We start from the raw sequence: 8494 nt of genomic DNA on the forward strand, positions 1-8494 counted from the left end.
AGTATTGAGTACAGGAGTTGGGAGGTCATGTTGCGGCTGTACCAGGACATTGTTTAGGCCACTGTTGGAATATTGCGTGCAGTTCTGGTCTCCTTCCTATCGGAAAGATGTTGTGAAACTTGATAGGGTTCAGAAAAGATTTACAAGGATGTTGTCAGGGTTGGAGGATCTGAGCTACAGGGAGAGGCTGAACAGGCTGTGGCTGTTTTCCCTGGAGCATCGGAGGTTGAGGGGTGACCTTATAGAGGTTTACAAAATCATGAGGGGCATGGATAGGATAAATAGACAGTGTCTTTTCCCTAGGGGTGGGGGAGTCCAGAACTAGAGGGCATAGGTTTAGGGTGAGAGGGGAATGATTTTAAAGAGACCTACAGGGCAACGTTTTCACACAGGGCAGTACGTCTATGGAATGAACTGCCAGAGGAAGTGGTGGAGGCTGGTACAATTGCAACATTTAAGAGGCATTTGGATGGGTATATGAATGGGAAGAAAGTGAGGGCTGCAGATGCTGGAGATCAGAGCTGAAAATGTGTTGCTGAAAAGCGCAGCAGGTCAGGCAGCATCCATGGAACAGGAGAATCGACGTTTCGGGCTTAAGCCTGAAGAAGGGTTTATGCCCGAAACTTCGATTCTCCTGTTCCTTGGATGCTGCCTGACCTGCTGCGCTTTTCCAGCAACACATTTTCAGTATATGAATGGGAAGGGTTTGGAGGGATATGGGCTAGGTGCTGGCAGGTGGGACTAAATTGGGTTGGGATATCTGGTCGGCATGGATGGGTTGGACTGAAGGGTCTGTTTCCATGCTGTACATCTCTATGACTCTGTGACTCTAAATCCTATCTTTTCAGAATCACTTCCAATAACTTAACCACCAATTTTGAGTCTCTCATGTATATAGTTTCCAGGTTTCTCATTACAGCCCTTCTTAAACATGGCATAACATTAACCACTCTCCAGTTCTCCAGTCCTTCTCTTGCGTTTATAGATTGGAATATAGTAATACCTAATTTGGCTCTCCTGGACAGTTGAAGGGAAAGTCACGGGGCAAACCATCCTTTATATGTTTTATGCACTTGTTTTCTCTGCAGAACTGAGGCAAGCAGCTGAGATACTAAGAAGACCCATGAGACACCTTCTTCCTTTCTGTCTCCAATTTACCTTACCTGGTTTGCTGACTGTGATAAGCCAGTCTTTTTTAAAAAATAAATCAATGAAGCACAAGTGGAGTTGTTATCTCCAGAAAACAACTAAATCAGCTGTCAGCAACTTTAAATTGGAAGCATCAGTACCACCAGAGGAAAGGCACCAGGCAACCAAATTAAATCTGAAGCCAGCTGGTTCACCAAAATATAGATTCTGTATTCCTATTAATTTTTGGGACTCTATTTTGAGCAGCATAGCCTTCCCACTCTTAATCTGTATTTGTTTGTGTGAATTTACTGTGTTTGTGGAATTTTAAAAAAATTACTTCAGTTTAATTATAATAAAGCTAACCGCTGTTAAAATCAGAAAATCTGTCTGATTACGTTTATGATCACAGCATGTAAACAGTAAAGTACTGACTAAATTGAAAAGTAATCTGTTTTCAGAGAACAGAAAAGCTTGTTGCTGTCAAATGAGTGAATGGAAAACAAGGTAGCCATATGAACCCTCCTAATCTGTAATAAATGTTGTGAGGGCCAGGCACCCAATGGTAGTTACGTTGTTTAACTGTGCAATTCTCTACACCTGAGCATGATTTGCTTTACAAGCTACTCTGGTCATCATGTGCATACTTGTTTTGGAATAGATTACAGTTCCCTTAATGTGTTTTTTCTTTTTAAGTGATTAATGTCAAAATCTTCTTCATCCTACATGAGGACAAAATGTACATTGCAGCTTGTTCAGAAAGTTCTGTTGGTATTGTGTCATAATGTTGAATTGAAACTTCAGAAGTAACAGAAACCTGGCCAAAAGACATGCTCCAGTGCCTCAGCAGTTTGCATGCAGCTGTTTTATATCAAAAAAATTCTAGTTGCAGTGGGTCTTCTTGAAAATTGCAACATGTTGATTTTCCTGCAGGTCGAAATGACCTGTTCATAGCATCATTCCTAACCAAATTATGGGTGTGGAAGAGATGTTATTTTTCTTTTTCAGCCTGTATTCAAATGTTTGGCATAAACAAATGTAATGACAAGCTATAATACATCTTTACAGTCCAGAGGATATATCAATTATTGTACTTACTAATTGCTGCTGCATTTCCCTACATTAGGCGGCATCATCCAAGTCCATACAGAAATAACATTTGCAAAAAGATGCAAAGCTGCAACACCCTTGAAGACTGGTATTTTTAGGTAATAGGATAAGTTTGCTATTTGAATGTAAAGAAGTAGGTGTTGAAGACTTCTTTACATAGTGTTTGGTTGGAATAGTTGGGTACGGTATAAAAGATCTTCTAAAGGCATTAAAAGTGGGTGGGGGAATAAGTTTTGAGCTTGTGTTAATACAAAAGGCATTATGTGCTGAAAGTGACTGATTTTAGGAGTAGAAGGGGGAAGGGTGATCAATGAGATGCATGTTAGTTCAGGAAAAACAGAGAAATGCTAGACATGCCAAATTTTCCTTGTGTCGCCAGCTCCAAAATAGGCATAAAAATTGTTAGAGAAGGCACTTAAAAAAAACTGAGAAGTGTTATACTAGATGAAACCAGTTTTAGGCATTTAGCCTGCCTGAAAAGGTGATGACAGACACCAGCATTTTAATTTTCTTTGTCGAAACAAACATCGAAAATAATATTTGATTCTTCGTAATTTTGTATTATTGTCATCTTAACCAATCTCAGCCATGTCTACGATGCTGTCTTAGGAAATTCCTGGTCAGCTATGCGATGGAAATAAAATTGGACCTTCTTTTATTACTCTAGATTACAAAATTGCCACAACAGCGTGGAGACCTTGGAGATGGCCCAGTTGGTTAGAAGGCATTTTTATAATCTCCATTCGATCTGGGTAGAATTCAGGACCTGCCTCTTTGGCCACCTGCTTGTGAAAGTTGTGATGTGCTGTTCTGCTTTCAGGTTCACCTGCACTAGAGAGTCCAACTTCACCCCAGGTTCACTGGCATCTAGCTTACCTTGGCCTACCTCCTGTTAAAACTCTTGGTTGCCTTTAGACTTCCCTTGTCAGCTTGTCACTCTTCAATAAACTCCAGCTCATTGAAAACTCTGTAGTGCAACAAACTAATTTATTGATTTGCTATATCTGTCCTCTTTGACTAATATTGGTTTGCGACAGACCACAACTTTGACCAAATATTCAGGTCAACCTCTGCTTCCCTGGTAAATACCCTCTTCTCCTCCAGACCTCTATCACTTAACAAAGATTGGCTACTTTTAGTGTATGGGCCAATGAGGGGAAAGTGTTTCTGGATGGGTGCTGGAGTGGTTCCTTCAGCAATGTTTCCATTCTAACGAGGAAAGATGCATTGTTGAATGTTGTTCTTGGAAATGCGATAGACCAAATATTTCATGTGTCAGTTGGCAGAGCATTTTTGAACATTTTATCAGAAGGTTCAGGTTGACTTTGGAGAAGGATATTCAACAACCCAGAGTTGGGTGAGACCAGACTTGACAAGATTGGCTAGAATGAGAGTTTGGCAGGATAAACAGTAACTACAATGGGCTACCTTCAAAGAGGAAGTGGATTGGATACTGTCAAGATATTCGCTCTCAAATGGGAAAAGTAGAGCAAACAGAGATACCTGGATTAAAAAGGAGATAGAACTTAAGATAAAGAAGAAAACATGTACTCATAACAAGTGTAAAGTAGAAAATAAAATTGACAAACAAAAGTAATATTAAAGGTTCAGAGGGGAGGTGAAAAGGCATATAAGAGAAGCAAAACAAAATTTTGAGCAAAGATTGGAAGTCAACATAAAGTGCCCCCGGAGGTGTTCTGTGACCATCACAATAGTAAAAGAAGGCCTAAGGTGATTATGGATCAAAATGGGGATTTACAGTTGGAGGTGGGGGCACGGCTAAGCTGATAAATGAATTCTTTGCACCTGCCTTTACCAAGAAAGATGCTACTGCCCAAGTCATGGCGCAGAGTACACAACCCAGTCACCAGAAGGTTCAAAATTGATGGGGAAAAATGTTGGAAGGATAGTTGGTACTTAAATTTGACAAAAGACCAGGTGAGATGCATCCAAGGGTTTTCAGGGAAGAAATTGTGGAAATTGAAGAGGCACTGCCAAAATATTAAAATCTTCCCTGGACACAGGGAGGTGCCAGAAGACTGGAATATGGCAAGGAGATGCTCAAGCTGAGGGACCTGCATGTATATGTTCACAGATCATTGAAAGTGGCAGGGTAGATAGAGAGTATAATTAATAAACCACAGTGTCCTTGGTTTTATTAATAGGGGCATTGAGGGCAAGATCAAGGAGGTGATGTCAAACTTGTATAAAACACCTGTTAGATATCACTTAGAGTATTGTGTATAGTATAGGACACTGCATGGTAAGAAGGATGTGAACACACTGAATAGTGTGTAGTATGGTTTACAAGAATGGTTCCAGGGATGAGGAACTTCAGTTCTGAAGATAGTCTGAAGAAGTTGGGACTGTTCTCCTTGGAGAGAAGGCGGCTAAGAGGAGACCTGATAGGAGACTTTCAAATAATGAGCAGACTGAATATAGTAGATAGTGGGAAACTGCACTTTTATCTCCTCCATTATAACCCTCCAAATTATGAAAATACACATTCCAGACAGAATAACTATGTTTTTGCATTGTAATCTGTTTACAGTGCACTTTTCTAGGTGTGAACTGGGTGACCACTTTGCAATCTCCATTTATGACCCTAAGCTTCGGTCATCTGTCAATTTTAATTCTGTGCCCAACAACTACTCTACTTTCAACGTCAGTGTTTAAATGAAGCTTCATGTCATCTCAAGGAGCAAAGCCACAACCATCATAAAGCCTTCTAGAATCAACAATTTCAAATCCTAATCTGCCCTAATTTTCCTTTATACAGCAGCTGTTCAAAATCATCCTATTTTTCCAATAACACTTTTCCCAGACCAATCTTCATTTATTCTTATTGCCATCATTAATTGCCTTGCTGGATCTCCCTTTTTGCCATTTGATCTTTTCTGCCTTTTGCCACGTCATAGTTCTTTTCCCTGATTTGCCCAATTTTACTTACCACTGTATTTGCTTAAAATTTGTATCTCTAAGATTTTGCAGAGATAATAATGGTCATCAACTCAAGATGCTAACTTTTCAGATGCTGCCTGAACTGCTGAATGTTTTCAGTATTTTGGTCCTTATTACACCATTAATGGCATTTTTGTACAGCAATCAATGTGATGATGGCTAGTCTATTTGTATTTTGAATTCCACATTCCCACCTACTCCCGATTAACTTATGGTGCCATTGCATAACACATGTACCTACATTTCCTTGAAAAGTATTCAATTGCTGGCCTCTACAGCCTTCTGAAGCAGAGAAAAAAAAATTGCTCCTGATCTCTGCCCTAAAAGTGTCATTCCTTATTATAAAATATCCAATCCACGTCTAACTTGTCAAGGCCTTTCAGGTCAATGAAACAATTGTTGATTGTCATTAAAACCCATCTAGTTTACTAATATCGTTTAGGAAAGGAATTCTGCCATCCTTTCCTGCCTAGGCCTACATGTGACTCGGGATCCAGAGCATTATGGTTGACTCTTAACAGCTTTCTGCAATCACCCAGCTAGCCCTCAGTTCAAGTGCAGTTAGGGCTGAGCAGCAAATGCTGACCTTGCCAGCAAAGCCAACATCCCATGAATTAATAAAATCACATTCCCTCACATACCTATTTGATTTCTCTTAAATCATTTATGATGTCTGCTACCACTACACTCATAGGCAAGGAGTTCCAGTTCGCATGCTGTATTCTTAAAAAGAAAAGTCATCATCACTTTTGTCTTGCATCTCTTGTCCCAAACCTTGAATCTGTCTTTTAGTTCTCTCACCATCAGCTAACTGAAGTAATCTTTCTTTGCCCATTTCATCCAAGCCTTTATTCATGTTGTTACCTAAACTTTAAATATTTTAAAAGGTTTATCTATGATATTTCAGCTTAACTTCAGCAATTTAATCCAATCATTTATTTCCCTGTATGTAAAATGACATGTGAAAGGTTGATCAATGCACTTTACTTCCAGGTTTGTGAATGCCAGTTTGCTTACATTGCTTGGTGATGTTACTATTTCTAGATGCCTAGCAATCCCCTTGACATGTCAGGGAAACCTTTGAAGATCTATATCATGATGTACAAGGTATCACTCCTGTATGAGATGGGCTGGCTGGATAGTCTCAAGTCCAAAGTTTGTGTTTGTCCTTATGGTTCTGAGCATCCTATTTTTGAAATGTATACATGTTGCAAAAACACACATTTTAAAAATTGAAGTGCAGTGTCCCATTTCACTTGTATTTGACTTATTTATTTAGTTCAGTGAAAACAAAAGAGTCCACAAGAGTCAGTAACTACACTTGTGATATTCATCTCAATATCTCTAATGATGTCAGAAATTACCCACAGGAAAGGATGCACATGCAGGGCAGACCATGAAAGGATGGCAGGATTCCTTTCCTAAAACATATTAGTAAACCAGGTGAATTTTTATGACAATCAACACCTCATACAAGAATGATGTCTTTATACATCATGATATCGACCATCTTTACCCTCTAGGGGATGTATCGCCATCTATGAGTGGCCAAATTTTGGGTTTAAAAAACCTAAGGCAAATTGTGGAAGTGAAATCTGGAAAGTGATTTCCTCAGCAGACATAATTGGTGGAGGAGATCAAACCAACAATACCTTCTGTTGCTATCTACCCCATGAGTGCAGTTAGCCACTTGTTGCTCCATCTGTAGCAGCCCTCCTGATAAATGGTCCAATTTCCTTTGGTGCTCTGTTTAAATTGGGAGTTGATCTCTAATTTTATGGAGAGGAATTTGTTAAGTGCGTACAAGACAATTTTCTTATTCAGTACGTGGAGGTACCTACGAGAGAAGGTGCAAAACTTGACCTACTCATGGGAAATAAGGCAGCGCAGGCGACTGATGTGTCAGTGGGGGAGCACTTTGGGGCCAGCGATCATAATTCTATTAGTTTTAAAATAGTGATGGAAAAGGATAGACCAGATCTAAAAGGTGAAGTTCTAAATTGGAGAAAGGCCAATTTTGACAATATTAGGCAAAAACTTTCGAAAGCTGATTGGAGGCAGATGTTCGCAGGTAAAGGGACGGCTGGAAAATGGGAAGCCTTCAGAAATGAGATAACAAGAATCCAGAGAAAGTATATTCCTGTCAGGGTGAAAGGAAAGGCTGGTAGGTATAGGGAATGTTGGTTGATTAAAGAATTTGAGGGTTTGGTTAAGAAAAAGAAGGAAGCATATGTCAGGTATAGACAGGATAGATCGAGTGAATTCTTAGAAGAATATAAAGGAAGTAGGAGTAAGAGAGAAATCAGGAGGGCAAAGAGGGGACATGAGACTAAAGCAGAATCCAAAGGGTTTTTACAAATACATTAAGGACAAAAGGGTAACTAGGGAGAGAAAAGGGTCCCTCAAACTGTAAGGCAGCCTTTGTGTCGAGCTGCAGAAAATGGGGGAGTTACTAAATGAATATTTTGCATCAGTATTTACTGTGGAAAAGGATATGCAAGATTCAGACTGTAGAGAAATAGATGGTGACATCTTGCAAAATGTCCATATTACAGAGGAGGAAGTGCTGGATGTCTTGAAACAGTTAAAGGTGGATAAATCCCCTGGATCTGATCAGGTGTACCCTAGAATTCTGTGGGAAGCTAGAGAAGTGATTGCTGGGCCTCTTGCTAAGATATTTGTATCATCGATAGTCACGGGTGAGGTGTCGGAAGACTGGAGGTTGGCTAACATGGTACCACTGTTTAAGAAGGGTGGTAAGGACAAGCCAGGGAACTATAGACCGGTGAGCCTGACCTCTGTGGTGGGCAAGTTGTTGGAGGGAATCCTAAGGGACAGGCTGGATATGTGTGTGGAAAGGCAAGGACTGATTTGGGATTGTCAACATGGTTTTGTGCATGGGAAATCATGTCTCACTAACTTGATTGAGTTTTTTGAAGAAGTAACAAAGAGGATTGATGAGTGCAGAGCAGTAGATGTGATCTGTATAGACTTCAGTAAGGCGTTCGACAAGGTTCCCCATGGGAGACTGATTAGCACGGTTAGGTCTCATGGAATACGGGGAGAACTAGCCATTTGGATTCAGAACTGGCTCAAAGGTAGAAGACCTCTGGCAGTTCATTCCATACACGTACCACCCTCTGCGTGAAAAAGTTGCCGCTTAGGTCTCTTTTATATCTTTCCCCCCTCACCCTAAACCTATGCCCTCTAGTTCTGGACTCCCCCACCCCAGGGAAAAGACTTTGCCTATTTATCCTATCCAGGCCCCTCATAATTTTGTAAACCTCTATAAGGT

The 8494-nt window shown here is 40.2% G+C and overlaps 1 protein-coding gene across 10 annotated transcripts in view; it reads left to right on the forward strand.

Moving 5' to 3' along the window:
* The window catches only part of LOC122561550 (nuclear receptor subfamily 2 group C member 1-A-like), a 123378-nt gene that overhangs the window by 36465 nt on the left and 78419 nt on the right, over positions 1-8494 (forward strand). The window contains exon 1 of one of the 10 annotated variants that reach the window (XM_043713319.1): positions 2313-2336. The exons of the other annotated variants lie outside the window; for them this stretch is intronic. The gene's annotated coding sequence lies outside the window, so the exon portion shown is untranslated. Of the gene's footprint in view, positions 1-2312; positions 2337-8494 lie in introns of those variants that run through there. 10 annotated transcript variants of the gene reach the window in all.

This window comes from Chiloscyllium plagiosum, chromosome 23, assembly GCF_004010195.1.
Source record: "Chiloscyllium plagiosum isolate BGI_BamShark_2017 chromosome 23, ASM401019v2, whole genome shotgun sequence".
NCBI classification, from domain to species: Eukaryota; Metazoa; Chordata; class Chondrichthyes; order Orectolobiformes; family Hemiscylliidae; genus Chiloscyllium; species Chiloscyllium plagiosum.